The sequence below is a fragment of the Hydra vulgaris genome, chromosome 08, assembly GCF_038396675.1.
Source record: "Hydra vulgaris chromosome 08, alternate assembly HydraT2T_AEP".
In the NCBI taxonomy this organism is placed as follows: Eukaryota; Metazoa; Cnidaria; class Hydrozoa; order Anthoathecata; family Hydridae; genus Hydra; species Hydra vulgaris.
In genome coordinates, this window is record NC_088927.1 from 45,044,015 (window position 1) to 45,062,596 (window position 18,582).

The following is an 18,582-nucleotide window of genomic DNA, read 5'->3' on the forward strand; positions in this document are numbered from 1 at the left end:
CCACTTTCAGAAATATAATTTCAAAAATCCAACAACATAAAAAAGTTTTCACACAATTTACTGAGGAAATTGATACAATAAAAACATATCGTAAATGTTTTTTACTAATGGCGCTACTAAATTAATGAGCAACTACCCTCAAATTTCAAAACTACACATATAAAGTAACTTTCTCTTTAGTCACATAGGTAATATCATAATGGCATTAATAATACAAATACTAAAAAGCACATATAACGGTTGCTTGTTGCTATGGCAACCAAAAAAATAGCTGAAAATATCACAAAAACTGTTTACATCGTAAAAAAATAAAGACTTGTGAGTAAAGGAGTGTCAATGAAGTTTTGCAGAACTGTTCTAAGTATCTAAATTTGTGATATGAACGAAGTAAATTTTTAAATAAATATTTTATTTCCATTAAAGGCTACAGATAAATTGGGTTTTTTAAAAAAAGGTCAAAATGCAAAGAAAAAAACTTAATAACTCAAAATCTTAAGTCGTATAAGAAATTCTACTCCGATCATATCATAAATATTGACAAAATAAACAATCCCTGAAAAATTCATCATGATAGCATGTATACTTTTCAAGATTTTTTTACCGGCGCACTTTGCGTCGCGCTAATAGAAAAAACGGAAATAGCCTTTTAACTTGCGAACTGTTTAACATTTTGAAGTAATTTTTTTAACAAAGCATCAGTTATGAGATATTTTTTGTTTATATATATATTTATAAAAAAAGTCCGGTCTTTTTCAAAACCGGTTTTTTTTGGCGGTATATTTTCATTCCGGTTTTTTGGAGGTCTATCCGTACTAATTCGATTTTTGATTAAAAAGACATACACACCGATCGTTTTTAATATTTAAAACTTTAAGTCTGATATATCAGTTTATCTTTTTTAGGGGTTACATGCATTTTTTGTCTCCTACTTATATTTTCATGTTAAATAAAACAGGAAATAACATGCACCAGCACTTTGTCTAAAATGTATATTTTCATGTTAAATAAAAAAAGAAATAACATAAGTATTTTATTATAAATAAAAGTGAAATTAATAAAAAATTTTCATTCCCTTCAATTGCAGAATAAAGGTTCTTATGCTAAAACAGGTTTTTAACAGTTTGTGGCTATGAAAATAACCGTTTTTTAAAACTTGCTTATCAATTACAGCTGCATGGTTTAATGATACTTCCTTGATTTTTTTTTTTAATACGAACCATTACTCTTTGACTTCCTAAAATTATTTAACAACAAATATTAAAATTTTAAAATGTTTTATTATTGTAATAAATAGTATAGTTTAAGATATAAATATTTATTATAGAAACTATCTGTTATCAAATTCTGATTCTAATAATTATACATTTAAGAAAAAAACTGTATTCAGTGTATAAATAGATATAATTGAGTTTTTTTTTTTTTTTTGCAAGCATAAAAAAAAACATACTCTGTTGATTATGTGTAAAGGCCTCAGAAATATCAGATTGGCTACCACCAGCACCTAAAATGTATCATTAATAGAATTAAATGATAACATTAAATATCTAAATATAAAGATACACATAGATTTCTCCAACATTTATCTTAAGAACAGTTATCAGCTAAATCTTCTTGCAGTATAGCTTTTATACCACTTGCATTTTGTTCTTCTTGCAGAATAGATATATGTCAGATGTCATAAATAAATAATTAGCTGTATCCCTAGTATTTTCGGCAAAAGAAGTTAAACGTGCATGACCTACTCGTGCAGTTTTGTTGGCTTTGTTCCTGGCTTCAATGGCGCTCTTAGACAAAGAACCTAATGGATACTTAAAATACTTAATAAAAGAAACACCATGAACTATCATTCGATGCACAGACTGTGACATTGGAATGGCTTTTAAAAACTGATCGTTAGAAATGAGATCAAACAGACATTCAGATTTCTGCTTAAAAATTTTTACATCTGGTTCATATGTTTATATCAATGAGCAGGTCCCTAAATAGTTTGATCATATTGGTATTCAAGTTTAAAATTCTTCCAGTCACAGATAGATTATTAAAGAATTTCTGAATTAAACTCCTTAGGACTTGCTTGACATACATGACAGCACTGAGATGCTAATTTTTTTTAAGCATTTTTGATACCACAGCATTAAGTGTTTTATCATTATTCATTGTGGTATAGATAGTTGGCAAACTTGAATTTATAACAAAAGTATTTTCATGAAGTGTAAACTTAATATTCTCTAAAGATAGAATTTCATTTTGTAAATGTTCAAACTTCTCTTGAATAAAACTAGTTGTCTCTTTGGTAAAACAAAACATAAGATGACGGCTTGCATTTGGACAATTTGGATTACAATTTTTCCATATTACCTTTATTCCACTTCGAATCTCCAACAGTACAAACACTTTGCTATACACAGTGGAATCATCCACACCTCTCTTCATAGTTGCTGCATTCTGAAACTCAGATTGATTACTCTGACCATCACCTCCCACTTTGCAAATAACGTATATGTTATCCCGTTCTTCCTGTTCTAAAACTTTAATAGGATTATCTTCATCCTCCAAAAGATACTCAAACACTCTAGAAACTGAATGTTTGATCATATGGAAGAGACTACATTTTACTTCAGTTATTGAATATTCCACATAAGCTGAATATGTCAATTTTTTGTATTCTTTTAACTTGGTTAAACCTGGAGGAACGAGATGATGATTTTGTGTAACAATCTTCTTAAATTCAGCTCATGTTCTGTCTGTTAGTCTCAAATTGCAAAAAGTATGCAATGATAAATTTGGACCATATAAAGTAGACTTGAGTGCAGTAAAGGGATTAGATGCAAACCTTTTTACAGCATGTTGAAGTTCTTCCAGTTCTTATCCCTGAAGATTATTAGTTCTTTTACATTTCATCCCACTTGTGAGTTCTGAAAAAGATTTTCTAGGTTTTGGCGCAAAACGTGCAGTATATATACCTGCTTCAGGTGTTCCCATTGTTACAGTATTTCTTCTAAAACATGTATAAAATGTGTGTACACACACACACACACACACACACACACACACACACACACACACACACACACACACACACACACACACACACACACACACACACACATATATATATATATATATATATATATATATATATATATACATATTTTATATATAACATTTTACTTTAAAAGTAATAAAAAACTTACGAGACATATAATTTGTATTTTATTTTTTTATCCAGAAAATCTTTGTATTTAGTGAAGAACAAACTGTTTTTTTTTTCCACATTTGTTAAAGTTTTTTATCAACTCAAAATCCAGTCTTCGAAAAATTGTGCTAACTAACCATACAGCCAGCATTATTTAGTGCAATAAACTTAGACTGCAAAAATTTGGCACAGGCTTAAAAATTTTTTCTTATGAACACATGCCTTGGGGGAAATGCATGTGTTAAAAGTTGGCAAAGAGTGAATGTAGTCATTTTGATTATTTATTAAATCTATCGCAAGGTAAAACTGTATGTTATTGAACTACGGATTTTCATTTACTTCACAGAATTTAGTCGGTTTTTAAATAAAACTCACATTAGTAAAAATGATTTTAAAGCATAAGGTTACAGAGGTCGCCTGAATATTTTTGCATGGCAGGTAAAGTCAATTCGCAGTAGCTATATTTTATTCAAAAAAAACGAGGCGACCTCTGTGACCACATGCTCAAATCAATCAATCATTAACAAATCAAAAATTCAGCAAAAAATGCTATGCAAAAACCTTTTTTTTCTATTTCTAGTTTTACATTCAATTAAATATATGATTATTTTAATTTTGCATAAAAATAATATAAAAATTTAACACTTATCATATACCTTGAAAGAATTTTAACAAAAGTGCGAGTTTTTTAAAACCTTGAAAAGCCCTCAAAATATCAAAAGTTTAAAAAAACTAAAACTAATATTTTTTATAGAGAATTAAAAACTGAATGCAAAAAAAAAAAATTAAAAAGTTTAAATATGAAAAATCACCAAAAAATACGTACAAAATCCTATTTCCGCTAAGCGACGCTTAATACGGCGTGTTTAAAAAGCAAATTCTCAGAAAACGCAAGACAAAAAGTAAAATCATAAATTATTTTTCTTTTCATAATTTATCTTTAAAAAAATTACTTTTTAAAAGAATATTTTAAAAGCTACCAGATTCAAAATATTCCTTGGACTTTTTGCTGATTCTTTGACAATCGTTGACGTCGTAACAACTATCGTTTAATCTTAAAACTTTCACTCGATTTAAATGATGATAGATTTATTAATTTTTTGTTTATGAGTCTGCAACCAGCTAAAGTAAAATTTCCTAGTTTTATATTTAATTTTTCATAAATTAAAATAGCAGACTTTATATTAATGTTATAATTTGCAACAACATTGTACACTTTTAAACAGGGTTGTTACGACATAATATGTCTGGCAGATCTGTCGACACATTTTCAGACATAATTTCTGCCGGCATAAAATAAGTCCCATATTTTTTCTGTTGACATATTTTGACATAATTTTATGTCTGAATTATTTTATGCGGACATAAAATATGTCAAACATATTTTCTATCGACATATTTTCACATAATTTTATGTCTGAATTATTTTCTGCTGACATAAAATATGTCAAACATATTTTCTATCGACATATTTTCACATAATTTTATGTCTGAATTATTTTCTGCTGACATAAAATATGTCAGACATTTTCTATCGACATATTTTGACATATTTTTATGTCTGATTTATTTTCTGCTGACATAAAATATGTCAGACATTTTCTATCGACATATTTTGACATATTTTTATGTCTGAATTATTTTCTGCTGACATAAAATATGTCAGACATATTTTTTGTCGACATATTTTGACATAATTTTAGGTCTGATTTATTTTCAGCTTAATTTACAGAGTTAAGTGAAAATAGTTTAACAAATTTGTTGCTTTTTTGCAATCAATTATGATTCATAAAACTTTTATTTTAATTCCTATAAGCAAACATCAGTTTTTTCACAAAGGTCTTTTTCTGCCCTTTTTAGTGATGTATTTTAGTATTGACAAAGTATTTTTAGCGATGTATCATTTGTAGTTTCGGCAAGTATTGATGCATCATTTGATATTATTTGATAGTATTGATTAGTATGGATTAGTATTGGCGATTTTCCTTATTAGAATGTAAAAACCATCTCAAGCTGAGTTTTTATTACTGAAAATGGTTTTTATTAATATGACTAAACTTAAAATTATTCTCTTGATTAAAATAATAATTAAAAAAAAAAACATTTTTAGTTATTTTTAATTAATAGTTAATTCATTCAATAAAATATTCTCCACTTTTGACTATAAATCGTAAGGAAAACGAAAAAAATAATTATTCCAATATATATTTCACTCAAAACATTTTATGAAAGTTTATGGCAGTTAGGTATGCTGTTATAATGCAATTGTCAATTATTTTATTGCAAAATAAATCATAACTATTATAACCAAAAGTATATTATTCGTAATTAGTTATAAATTATTACCGGTTAGTCTTGTTAATATGAATTTAATGAGCTGAATATAACTTTTGCGAAATATTTCAAATTCTTCAGCTTAAATGAATTTAATTTAGCACGAATTTTTTGAAATTCTGTGAACCGTTTTTTTCATAGAATCTTTTGAATTCAATTTTTCATAATGAAATCTTTTTCAAGATCAACTAATAATTAAAAATAACTGAAAAAGTTTTTTTTTTATTATTATTTTAATCAAAGGAATAATTTTAAGTTTAGTCGTACTAATCAAAACCACTTTCAGAAAAAAAACTCAGCTTGAGATGGTTTTTACATTCTAATAAGGGAAAGGGCCAATACTAATCAATACTAATCAATACTGCGCCAATTCTAATCAATACTAATCAAATGATGCATTAATACTAGTCAATATAAGTCAATACTATCAAATGTCAATATTAGTCAATACTATCAATGTCAATATTAGTCATAATCAATAAATAGTCATAATCAATAAATAAGTCAATAAATGTCAATATTAATCAATACTATCAAATCATACATTGCTAAAAAGAGCAGAAAAAGATCTTTATGAAACAACTGATGTTTGCTTATAGGGTTTAAAATAAAAGTTTTATGAAGCATAATTGATTGCAAAAAAGCAACAAATTTGTTAAACTATTTTCACTTAACTCTGTAAATTAAGCTGAAATGCGCAATAAATTTGTTAGATTGAATTTTTTCTTCAAGAATATCAAACAGCAAATAATTCAGATATAAAATTATGTCAAAATATGTCTATAGAAAGTATGTCTGACATATTTTATGTCAGCAGAAAATAATTCAGACATAAAATAATGTCAAAATATGTCATAACATAAGTATAATAGAAAACAAAATATCAAAAAATATTGGGTTATTATGTAAAGCTAAAAGATTTTTAGACAAAAACTGTTTAAAAAACATATACTTTTCTTTTATACACAGTTACCTTAATTATGGGAACATTGCTTGGTGCAGCACCAACGCAACCAAGATAAAAAAACTACTCAGTAAACAAAAACATGCTATACGAATTATTTCAAACGTAAACAGTTTAACGCCCTCATAAGGTTTATTTAATAAACTAAATATACTCAATGTTTATCAACTAAACATTTATCAGATACTTAATTTTAATAAAATGACACCTGTAATATTTAATACCTTTTTTAAAAATTAAATCATGTTTACTCTACTAAATTTTCAAATCAAAACTACATTCAACCCAAAACCTATAATACGGCCACCAAATTCTCTATTGCGAATAGATGACCCAAGTTATGGAATTCTAAATTTAACAACGACATCAAAACTACTGCTTCTTTTCACAAATTTAAAATAAAACGTAATTAAAAACTTATTTACTATTGACAATGAATTAAGTTATTTATAAAATTTTTTTTTAACTTTATTTTTATCTTCTTTTTTATCATTTTCTGGTTTTTACTTTCTTTATTTATCTTTTTAATTTCCTTATGTGAACAAGCCACCTGGTATGCTTTTTTCTGTTCTTGAAATTATTAACTTAAACAGTGTTAAAAATAACTCTTAATCCTATTTATAATTATTGATTAACAATCAATAAATTTTTTCAATGAATAGTTCTTTTTATAACTTTATTTCAAATCAGCTCTTATATATAATTTTTGTTTGTTTTGTTTTTTGCACACCTTGAGGTTTTTATTGTCTTTTATTAAATTGTGTCATATTTATTTGCATTTTTTTTTTGTTTTTGTTTTTTGGCTTGTGTTAATTAAATAAAAATATATTTCAATTAATTTTTAACGGTATAATAAAATATTTATCTTATAAAACACTGCTTCATAATATAAAAAAAACGATGTAAACTACGGGGCTCAGTGATAAGACTATTTTTGTCTTCTTTTTGCCCCGGCCATGTAATTATTTATTTATACATATTGGTATTGTAGCATTTTTTTAAACGGCGAAATATATACATAGAAAAAAAAAAAAGTTTAAAGTACTTCAAACAACTGATAATCATTAAAATATGTACAACGTAACGTTTATTAAAAGCACACCTTTTAACAGTATATACTTTAATTGGTTAATATTCTTAAAATAAAGTTTTTTTCAACGTTATTAAATCAGCGTACCCTTATGTCTCCGAGAAATTCGTACAAGCTTTTCATAAAACCCCATTTAAAAAATACATTTAAATATTGCAAATATATTTAAAAACTGTACAAAAATAGTTATACAATTTATTTCGCTAATAAGTAAAAAACAAAATATGAATATTAACTTTAAAGTCGTGTTTTACACGTGGTGTGTTTACTGGGATACAGAGGTGTAGTCAGTGTTTGATAAAAGGATGAACAAATTTTTTATAAGAAATCTAAATAACTCGAGCTATACCAGAGGTTTATGGGAGAGAAGGGAGCTCTCCTAGAAACTTAAGTCATTAAATATACAAATAAAATCATATTTATGCCGCTTATGTTTGATATTTGTGTAATTATAGTAATATTATAGTTTGTTATCAAATAGCATGCTATGAAGTTTTAATTCGAGAAACGGTTTTTTAAGAAAAACAATTATATAACTTTAACTTGTATTGGCTTTACTTGCGTTAAATGGAATTAATAACAAAGATAAGATCAGTAGTTTCGGATAGGATGCAGATAATGCTTGTTACAAATGCTGTTAAAATTAAGTTTAAATTATTGACAAATTTATCAAGTTAAATAAGAAATCAAATTTATTTTTTAAACAAGAAATCAAGCAAACGTACTTTTACTAGGAAATTTTTTTATTTTTAGAGTTCAATCTTTTTCAAATACACTTTTTTTTTTTTACGGTTTTCCTTTACGGTCTTATTACAGAATACCGCGGATAAGCGTATTTAATAAGAAGTTCACGCTTCCTTCTTAACCGATGTAGAAAAACTTGTCCAGAGGTGGGTTTTGAACCCGGGATTGCTGGAGTCTGAGACAAGTGCGCTACCCACTGCACTACACGGCTGCAAATACTGAAGGTGTGTGTGTGTGTGTGTGTGTGTGTGTGTGTGTGTGTGTGTGTGTGTGTGTGTGTGTGTATGTGTGTGTGTGTGTGGGGGGAAGGGGTTATTAAGAGGGTGGGTGGGAAATCAGTTACAAACATATTTCGAAACTTTTGAAGTTTAAAAACTAAATTAGATCTTTTATAGGTTGTAAAATGTTATTAATGACTGTAATCTGACTATCTTTTACTGATTTCTCATAATTAAAAGTAAGGAGAACCTCAAGGATGAAATTTAATGTTATTTATTTTTAGCCAATTTTGCCCAAATTAGGTCTTTTATAGGCTGTAAAATGTTGCTATAAAACAAAATTACTGTTAAAGTTCTATCTTTTTTCTAAGATTTAAGTAAAAGGGAATCTATTTTACGGAGCAAAAATGTGCACGGCATATTTTTTTAATAAAAGAATCTGTTGTGCAGTGGTTAGAGTGCTTTGCCCCTAATTTTCCAAAGAATTTAAATTTATTTAAGCAATAATGGTTAATAAGATAATAATGATTTTGAAATTTATCGTATTAGGTACCCAGTGGCGGACTGGCACAATGATCACAGGCCAGTTGGCTCCTTCAATTAATTTAGAAAATCACACATGGGCCCTGAATATTTCATATAAATTCCTGTTTGGTAATTTGTTTCCTACTGTAATTTCAAGTTTTGTAGAGCATATGCATAACGTGCTGATGAAAAGGTAAGTAGACATTGCACAGATTACATTGTTATATAATATGCATGGTCGGGATGTTCCTAATTAATTGTCTGGCCGGTAAAACATATTTAGACAGTCCGCCACTGTTAGTACCTCACTTTGAGATGGTGAAAAACTCTCAAGGGGTATGCAGCTGGGGTTTTGGATTTAAATAATTAAAGGGTAGTTGAGGCTTTTAGGCAAATATATGCTTCTGCACTAATTAGTATACACCTGACCAATTTAAAGGCCTCTATTTATTATATCTTTAAAGTCATTAAATAACTTTAAATAGATTTCTCTTTATTGTCTTTTTATTTACTAGGAAATTTTATTGAAGTGAATGTATTACTAATTCTGAGCAAATAAATCTTTGATGATTTGAAATCGTATAAAAAGTTTATTTTGTCAGGGTGTTAGCCAGGAATATATTTTTTACAAAATTTTTGGAATTATTATTAAAATTTTCGTATTACCACTACACAACAAAAATAAGGGCATAGAACTTTGAGCCCATAGAAAATTTTGTGGCCATGGAGGTCCAATTAGGCTAGCTAACACCCTGGTGGTATACGCAATATATACTTCATCATTTGGCACTTTACTATCTATTTAAAATGAAAGATTTTGTATAAAAATAAATGAATTTCTCCGTAATTTTATTTATTTTTTTAAAAAAATTCTCCTTACTTCTCCTTATTTTAATTATTGGTAACCCTGACTAATGAAATATACTGTAACTACACAGCGGAGTTACACTGATTTACAGTAATGCGTTTATACTTTTATATGCTATCAAAGTATACGCAAAATAACATTAATGGAAGAGTTTAAAAATAAATTTTGGAACACTTTTTATATAGATGGCTAAAATAAAAATGATTTTTTTCTTTAGATATCTGGATTGTGCAACAGCTATCTGATCTGCAGCCTAAATTTCTTCATATCTCTAATTGTAAATAATTTGTTAAAAAGAGTCTTTTTTCTTTTAAAATCACTGATTTGGAAAGATTAGTTCAACATCTGGAGGTCTCTAAATTGATATTAAATTTTTCAAAATTAATCGGTGAAGGCAGTGCTGCAAAGTATATAAATCATCTATCAAAGGAGAGAAATTAGGAAGTGGTAAAAGTATTCAAGATACAGTTTGCAAAATAACGAGTTTTAACAGTATGCAATGAACTGAGGTAACTTGAACATACAAATATAGTTAACTTCATTGGTTATAGTCTTAGACTGTCAGCTCTATGTTTCGAAGTATGCAGTGTGAAAGTCCACGTCACTCTTGTCTATTCTTTAAAGGAGCTTTTTAATATTTTTAACGTTAATGGTTGTTTCAATTTAAAGGAACGAACTTTGTATTTAATTCAAGCATGCAACGGTATAATGAATTTCCCTGAAAAAAACTTTATTCATTAAGACATTAAGCCAAGTAATATGTTGGTAAAAGACACTATCAAAAATTTAACAATAAAATCATCAGATTATGGTGATATGACCACAATAAAATATACAATCACATCCAATTTTAACAACTATTCAAAAGGATAAAAAGTTTGCTATGTGGCACCAGTACTTTTAGACCAAAATCCAAGCTTTCAGTTTAAACTGATATTTATGCATTATCAATTTCAAATTTTGAAATTCTTTCAAATTTATGTTCACCATGGGAAAACCATCTTCCTATTATCAACGACGTTTTTCTTCTCCAGGCACTCAAAAACAACGAAGGGCCTGATTCTGATTTATTGTTCTGTGTTTAGTGTTCTGTACAAAGACAATGACAAAAAAATAAAAATAATAACAAAAGCAATTTAAAAAAATTTGTAACTGTTAAATATTTTACCTCCATCCATAAATAATGTCAGCGTTTTTTATCAATTTTTTGACTCCCCCTCCCCCCTTAGTCAAGCTCTGTCAATTTTAGGTCAACCCCCCGTTGTATATGATGTCAGTTTTTGTGTACTCGTCCCCTAAAAAACAATAAAAATGCTTAAAAACCTTTGATTTTTTTTCTGACTAACTTAAACATTTATATAATAGTAGATCTCATCAAATTATATTATATAATAGTTGACATCTCATTAAATAATCAACTAAGCAAATAGTATTATATATCTTTAATATAATCTTCCCATGGGTTGTAGAAATAATCATTGATTGAAACAATAGGTAGTGAATGCTCTCCGCGCTCTAAAAGGATATCGTATTCTTGAGGTACAATCAAATTCGTTGCGTCAACTTCATTTTCATCTAACCATTCAGCAGTTTTCGATCTCTTCTGCAAGGCGATGACTGCCAAAAATTCTGTCTGTCTGACGCTTGGCAGCGATACGAACAGGTTGGACCTTTTTGATTAGAGGGAGTGTTATAGCAGAAGAATGGAAAGAAGCGTGCTTTTTCAACATAGCTTGAGAGGCAAAGTAGATATTGCACTTTTTACAGATTCATTTAGCTAGGCTAGACTGAATTGATGGACAAAACGCATCATACAGCAAAATTGGAAATCCTTTAGCATTACGAGAAAGAATACTTTTAATGTTTGATGCGATGAGCATAAAGACGAATGAGGGAAACAATTCTTTTGCTCCTTCTGAGATATCTACTGCTTTGAGCCCGTCTCTCGTTTGGTTGACAGGGACAGGTAGTGGAGGAAATCTTGCTCTAATTAGATTAAAGTAAGAGCTTCTAATAGTCCGACAACAAGAACGATTTTCATATTTCACAATTTGAGTAAAATATTGACTTGTGCGAAGATGATCGGCAATCCAACCTTGATCATGTAATAAAAGGCTCCTTGACTCTAGCTCTGATTTGTCTGGATCAATATACTCTGCAATGGTTGGATACACGACAATTTGTAGATCAAACAAAATATCAGCCAAAGCCTGTTCAGCAAAACCAAAGTTATGTTTTTCTAAATTTTTATCTATTGTCCTGCCTGATTTAAAAAAGATATGCTGGTGGTTATAGGTTAAAAATTATATTAATATTTTTACAAATTAACTTTTATTAATGTAATTACCTTGAGAATCAAGATGAGTTCCGTAATGTTCGTGCGGAAAAATCACCCCAGATAATTCTTTACTTCGTGGTGTCATTCGTTGCTCAGCTCTGTTGAATGCACTGCGGCCTGGAGCGTTCGTCATGATAAAAAGAGCGTCAAGGTTATTCTTCAAGCAATAGTGAATCCCGATTTCAATTACATTCTGGTATCTGGGATTTTCGTTGGGTCCTCCATCGACGCTAAACACAACGATAGGTTTGACCATAATAGTTTAAGGATATCCAAGAGCCGCTGAAAGTCTAATCCATGAGCGAAAGCGGCCGAGGACGCTTCGGAAAACTGCAAAAGAGTGCGTCAACATGTTTTAAATGAGATTCATTCTGAGGACTGATCAATCTAACAGTGACTGTTTTGACGTGCCTTTTGCCTTCTAATGTTCCGCAACTTCTCGGAAGTAGACGAGTATAGAAGGCGCTCTTGCTGATTGCAAAACCAATTTTGTTCATCTCGGTTGTCAATTCGTCGAGAGTTTTAGTGCTCTAAATAATAAAGAAATACTTAATTAAGTTAATTATATACTTGTATATAATTAACTTTTTAACAGAAAACGGGTTTTATTTCGTAAATTATATTCAAATCAAATTTTGAAATTAGTTGTTAACATTACAAGGATATTTACAATAGTGCAAGTACTAATTAAGAGTAAAATTCTAACAAATACAGTATTAACAAACATAGTTAAGCTATCATTACCCGAAGAACCTCAGACCGACGTCTTTCATCAGTGGACGAACCATGGCGTGCAATATCCATAATCGCCTTCAAAAGAAGAGGTTGATCTACTTCTAATGACGGTCAACCAGGTCTCTTTCTGATTGTTAGTTTTTCTTTGACTTCTGGATGCTCCAAGCAGATTTCTTCCATTCTAGCTTTTTTCAGTTCTCTAGTTTTCTTTTGTTAAGCTTGATCATACCTTTTTTTTTGGCCTGTTCTTTACATAGATGAGCTAGTTTCTTCTTTTCCTTTTTCAAATCATCCTCTTCAGCTTCAGCAATGAATCTACTTCTCTTTCTAGTCTTTAGTCCAGCAACTTCACAATTTAAAGCTGCGATCTGAGAATTGAGTCGATCTTTAGCCACTGTTCTAGCATTTTTTTGATTTTTTGTTGTCAACAAACTCAAAGTTAATGCACTTTGTTGATTATCAATTACAAATCGCTTAATGGTGGGCTCAACAAACTGTGAGGAATTCTTGTCAAATTCAAGTTGAGTATACGTGGAGGCAGGCTGTTTTGAAGTATTGGCCCAAAATGATAATTGCTTGCTCTTGAACTTCATTGCCTTTTCGTTAAATAAATTGATTAAATACATTGCTCTTGGTTCAAGATCCTTATGCACCAGTTTCTCTTCTTTTAATGAATTCCATATACTATGGACTTCTTTCTGGATATTAGCCTTTTTTGTTATCAGGATGAGCATTTCCATACGAGACCATCAATAAGTTAAGTAATGCGTTTTTATCCATATTTTAATATTGATTTATTAGTATTGTTTACATCGCAATCAGAAAAATGATTTTGCTCATCGTTAGCGCAAGCTTTTTAAAAGAGTTTCTTCAACCCGCTAGGAAGAAATTAAAGTTTCGAATTTTCGATAGACTTTATGTGTTTGCATTGCATCACGTTTTACAATCAACTAGAGAGCAATTAGAGTTTCGTATTTGAAATAACGACAATTTAATTTAAAAAAATAACAAATTTACGAGTTTACTTTTGTGAGTTTACTTTGAACTACATTTTATAATCCGCTAGGGAGCGAATAACGATTGTGAATTTTAAATACAAAGAATTAATATTTCTAACATAATTTGATTCGCTGTCAAATGGTAATACTTTATTAAAACGATAGTAATTTTTATTTTACTTTAGTAATTGTTATTTATTTAATGTCTCTGGGAAACTTATTACATTAATTTTTAATATTATATTATAAATAAATTCATAAAATATAATATCAAATTCCCCGCATTTAATATTAATTTTCCCACAAACAAAACATCATTTCTATACGATTTAGTAAGTGTAAATACCATTAAAATCTGCTCATTTAAGCTAAAAAAATAATTTAAATTGACATCATTTCGGCTTCAACACCCCCCTCCCCATTGTCAATTAGTGTCAAACTTTCCAGCACTCCCTCCCTGCCCCCCCTATATTTACTGACATCATTTTTGGATGACCCCTAAGTCAGAAAACTTTGCTCAAACTAGAAAGCCTTTCCAGGAAGAAAATTTAATTCAAATCTGGAATTGAGTGCTAAAAGAAACTTGCGTTCAGGAACATCACTACACAAATAATCAGAATCAATGTTCATACAATTGTTGCACATATCCTTTGTGCCTTTTTCAAGGCATATTTTTAGCAGATCAAACTCCTGCTAAATCATTTCTGGTGTCTTTCCTTTTGGATGCCAGTACACTATCTTTTGATTTCCGTCAACACAATGCAAGGGAACCATGCACTTTTTTGTCAAACCTTCATTTATGGTCACAATAGAATACAGTATTCTAAAAAGAAAAACAAAATATTGTTTATGTTTTAATAAACAGGTACATAAAATAACACAAATATGAATGTGGTATGCAAGTAATGTCACATTCTGAACAAATAGTTGTCAAATATTCATATTGTCAAATAGTAATGTTGAATAGTTCATACAAAAGTAAGCGTCATCAAAATTTATGTCTTTAATAAACATGAAAAAAAAGTCATAGGTGTCATATTATTCAACTTTCAGTTTTTAAAATACTGTTTTCAAAAGTTAACTTTTGCAAGTGAAAGTATATATAAAATTGAAGTTTTTATGTTTAATTGATCAAAAACATACACCCATGCAGGTGTATGGTCTTAAAAAGGAAGATTTTTGAGTGCAACTTTAACAAGTTTGACAGGATTTATTTAATCTATTACTACATACTAACAAGTAAAATAAACAATATAAAAAATATTTTTTGTCTTATGCTAAATCTAATACTAAATTTTCATGCTAGTAAACCAACTCATGTACCAATGCTGAAATAACAAACCCATCTTCAACTTTCATGCAACAACATTTCCGTAAAAGGTTGTCTTTACGTTCAACGCAAACAACAGGTTGAATGCTTTTTCTAAGAAAGTGTATTTCAATATCTTTTGATGGGAGAAAATGAGTAAAGTAATTTTTAAAACATTTTTACAATATGATTGGCACTAAAACTGATCTTTAGCAACTGTTTTATTTAGAAAACTACAGTATTCTCAGTTAAAAAGCAATTATCTTTTTTAGATGTAGTTATTTTACTAGTCAACTTCTGTAACAAAACTACATGATCCATTTCATCCAATGTTTTTGAAATCTGAACCAATGGATTGTGTTTGCTACGTACTAACTGCTTTAACTTTTAAAGGTAATTCTGAAATTTAAAAGACGATATAATGTCAAGAGAAACATTATAAAAACAAACATCATCACATAAATGCAAGAGACTATGGACATTGTACACACAAAACAACTCTCCAAAAATTTTCTGTGAATTTACTACAAAGTAACTTAGGAGTTGACAAGCACTTTGAAGATTTAAATTACTAACATGAGTATTACTTTCGCACAAAAGCCTAAATGCAACAGAAAAGCTAATAAAGTGCTTGTAAACAGCTGTGTCCACAATTCCTTTTAGAACAACTATGCCAGTATAAAGCAAAAACGTGCGCATTTCAGTTGCTTTTCTCCGATCAAGCTCACTTAACGTTCTGGGTTGTCGTCCAAAATCACATGTTAGCTTTCCATTCAAATCCACAAGTTTAAAAGTAATTTGACTTATCATATTAGTGGATATTTTCCCAGTGTTGGCACCTTTAATAACCCATTTTAAACAATATAATCATCTCCGCATACACCCTAAGCACACTAGATGCATATAATCTTATGAAAACATGTTGATAAAGTTTATTGTATCAATTTCTCTCAGAATTGGATTATTTTGTTGATGAGATCTTCCATTTTCATCTTTTTCCCTATAATCATCATTTTTAAATTATTCACTTGTTCTCAAACCAACACCTTCTTCTTGATGTGTAAAGAATGCAATCCAGAATGAGTAACAATTCCTTCATGCAAAGCTCTAGCAGGCGCATCACAAATAAAAGCATAAATATTAATTTTGTAATTAATTCCAGTTAACATTGATAAAATTATCCTGCAAATCTTTTAACTCATTAACAAAGTCCCTTAAATATGTATCCCAGGGTGGTTTGGTATTCCCACAATAAAGTCCCACAACAAACGGTTCAAAGTTCATAATAGAGGCAAGAATAGGTCACAGCTGAGTAGAACTTGATTAGAATAATGGCATTCCATCGATATTTAAACTTAAAGACAAAGAAGTTTCTGAAATACAGTGACGAACAATTTGCTTTGTAACATCTGGCTCTAAACCCAAGGAGATAAAATCTCCATTATCAAGATTAGTGCAAATTATGTTTCGCTTAGTATTCAACAACGTCCTAGAGTCTTTAGGGACATTTAATGAAGATTCTAAAAATACGTTTAAAACTTCGTTTATACATTGTCGTGTGCACCCATTTTTAATTGCTCAACTGCGTAGTTTTAAACATAAAGCCTCATCATAACTTTCATTTTCAGTTATATTTTCATGACAATTTGATAACTCCGAACATTCATTTTCTGATGGTATGTCATTAACAACTGGATCATCTAAACAATGATTTATATCATCTGGAGATGTACAACTGTGTTCAGGCTCAGCTTCATCTAGAGGCTCTGGATTCACTGGAAAATTTGACACGGATTATCATACATTTGTACAACTGCCCTTCTACGTGCACGCCAAAAAGAAAGTGAATTACAAAGTTTATAGTTATTTCAAACACCTTCTTTCTTTTAGTAAATTTTTTGTTTAAATTATTTGATAGTTGGTTATTCTAAATGGACTCAACAAAACATTAATTTAAACTTAACCTGCAAAACCTGGTGTTTGAAAAAATTGTTATGGGGTTTATTTAAAACGTAAAAAATTTAAACCCACCAATAAAAATCTAAAGCAATAATTACATTTGTCTATGTGATAACATTTTAGTAATATAATACCTAACCTGAGGTAAAAAAAGTTAATTTTTATTGCTATAGCTAGCTATCTACTGTAGATTGGAAATCAATAAAATACTTATAGCATTATACATCTATATATTAATACGGTAATGAATAGTGCGCATAGTTACGCCTAATGTTTCGCCTATTGTTCGTATTGTTATTTACGGTTCTGTATTCTGTAAAATACACTATTTCTTAGTTTTTAAGAAGTTTCTAGACTTTTTAATGCGCGGTTACATTTTCCATGCGGTCTTTCAAGTTAAGTCAGCTTGCGAATTTGAGATGATGTACTTTTATTCTCTAGAAGAGTTGATGTTGTTCATTGTTTAAAACAAAAATTTAAATAATCGTTTGTTTGTTGTTGGTTGTTTTTATTATTCTAATTTTTATAGCCTGTTTTCATTTTTTAGAAGAAGTTAGAAATAAAAGGTCTGGCAAAATAGTTTTTTTAGTACAATCTAAACATGAATGCTGTAATTTATCTAATCTTCTAAATATGAATACTGTAATTCAATAGTGTTAGTGTCGTTTCACTTTCTTTTTTAATAAAGAATTCTCTAGGCTTTTCTAAAAGCGTTTCTTTACTCCACGCGGTCTTTCAAGCAAGGTCTTCCAGCCGATTAGAGCTGATAAATTTTTAGTTTTAAGTGGAACTGATGTTGTTCATTGTTTAAAAACTAAAATTTGTTTGTTGTTCGTGGTTTTTTTTTTTCTGTTTTTTTTTTTAGAAGAAGTTAAAACTGAAATGACTGGTAAAAAAATTTTTTTTAGTACAATGTTTCTTCTTTAGTAAAGTGTTTCAGTTTTGTCTTCAGTCTTTTCGGATCATTTTAAGCAAGTATTGTTTCATTTTTTTAGAGCAGTTAGAAGTAGCTGAAGGCCTTTTTAGTAAGTATATAGTGTATAGTAGTTTATTTATAGTTTATATTAGTTTATATAGTATATAGTAGTTTATTTATAGTTTACATAGTTCAAGTTTATTTATGGTTTATATTAGTAAGTTTATTTATAGATTATAGATTAGGATTAATGAGAATACAAATTTTTTATACATGCTAGCTGACAGCGACTTAAGTAAGTTTTAACATTTAGATTTTATTTGAGTACAAATATAGCATTAGCAATTTTATTGTATATAATTTTATCTCAATTTTTATTTTTAGACAG